The sequence below is a fragment of the Piliocolobus tephrosceles genome, unplaced genomic scaffold (assembly GCF_002776525.5).
Source record: "Piliocolobus tephrosceles isolate RC106 unplaced genomic scaffold, ASM277652v3 unscaffolded_33452, whole genome shotgun sequence".
In the NCBI taxonomy this organism is placed as follows: Eukaryota; Metazoa; Chordata; class Mammalia; order Primates; family Cercopithecidae; genus Piliocolobus; species Piliocolobus tephrosceles.
The window spans coordinates 1155-2760 of record NW_022317035.1 but is presented as its reverse complement, the minus strand read 5'-3'; the positions used below and the strand labels follow the sequence as shown (position 1 = coordinate 2760).

At 40.4% G+C, this 1606-nt stretch overlaps 1 non-coding gene across 1 annotated transcript; it reads left to right on the top strand.

The window, feature by feature from the left end:
• The first annotated feature begins 942 nt into the window (after positions 1 to 942).
• On the top strand, positions 943 to 1049 carry LOC113222681. The gene has a single exon (XR_003308498.1). It is a non-coding gene; the product is annotated as a U6 spliceosomal RNA (small nuclear RNA).
• The last annotated feature ends 557 nt before the right edge of the window (positions 1050 to 1606 follow it).

Genomic DNA, 1606 nt, shown 5'->3' with positions numbered 1-1606 from the left:
CTTTTCTAATTAGTTATTGGGTCTTGAAATGTCCAATTTAGCAGAAAATCTTGTATTGTCCCCTTGGGCTGTCTCCTGTGTCTTCCTTCTTTGAATTTTCTAAGAAGCTATGGGGTTCCCTAAGTTCAAGGAAGACAATCTTTCTTTACAAGTCAGAAGAATGGGAAAAAAGGCCGTTCCGATCATTCTGTTGTTTCCATGGACTCACTTGCTGTTTTGCTGCCATTGTAGCCCATCCTGCAATCTGATAATAATTGACCTTTGCCACCAGGATGCCTTCACTGATGCAGACCCCCTAGTTTTCATGGTGATTCATATATAGAGTTCAAAGCTATGGTGTTTATTAGTTTATGTACTTATGGTCAGTCGTTGTTCCCAGCACCCTGCTCTGCCAGCTAGGCCTCCTAGCTTTAGCTACACAAATACTGAGAAAGTTGATGCTTGCCCTACACTAAAAATCTTATTTGGAGCCCACCTCTTAGCTAGACTTAGCGTGGGCCTTCATGGTATGTTATCCTTTGAAAGCCATGTTTGTCTTTTCTTTAACCGCTATTAGTTGGGATTGTTCTCCACAGTCAGGGATGTTCAAATAATGTTGCAGGGAGATCAGAGTTCCCTTTCCCTTTTGCTATCAGATCTGTACCTTGAGGCTTTTTATATCCTGTGCAGCAGCTTTGGTTAGATAGCAGAAGGTTCCATGTTATCTTTTCACCGAGTAGTGGGATTAAACTTGCGGTTGGCCCCTCTAGCAATGTGTCTCTATAATCATGAAAATCTCTTGGACTACTCGCAGCTCTTCCTCAAGTTTTCAATATATTTTAAAATCCTACCTCACAGGAAGTCATTCAATAAAATTCTCAGAATCTAAAGTAAGTGAGTTGGATTTACCAGAGCTAAGTCTCATCTGTGACTCATGAGTATTTGTGTATCAAACAGGGCTTTGTGCTTGTTTCCGCAGCACATATTTTAAAATTGGATCAATACAGAGCAGATAAGCATGGCTGCTGCCTGGGGATGGCACACAGATTCAGAAAGCATTCCATATTTTGCATAGTCCCAGGAAGGTCATTTGACTGTTTGTTGAGTAGCTCCTAGGAAGCAGTGTGAGTGAAAACAAAGCAGGAGACACCCAATATTGAAATTGTGATTATCACTATGAAAATATTGATGTCCAGTGATCTCTGAAAGGAGAACAGAGCTGAGTAATAATTAGGGGATGTTACATGTTGTTAGTACATGTCTTGGAAATGAGAAAATGTCCACTTGCCTTTCCTTCATGGAACCGAAAAACAATCACAGCAGGGTTCTGTCTTGTCTGTTAGTTGGAGAGGACCGTGGAGATCCAGCATCCTAGCATGGATCTGCTGTCTCAGAGTTTGAGGAGGTAGAGAAGGAGTGGTAGTTGTCCAAGCTGGGTTTAGACAATTAGTTTTCTGCCCTTGGTGTGATTGATGAACTCAGTGATGGGAGACAATTAGGTAATCCATTTTAATGAGAATATATATATAAATTTTGCAGTAAGTTATGAATTAGGTAAGATGCCCTGAATTACAAGCCACAGTGAATACAACTAATAACCAAAATTAACACTTAATAACATCTTCTG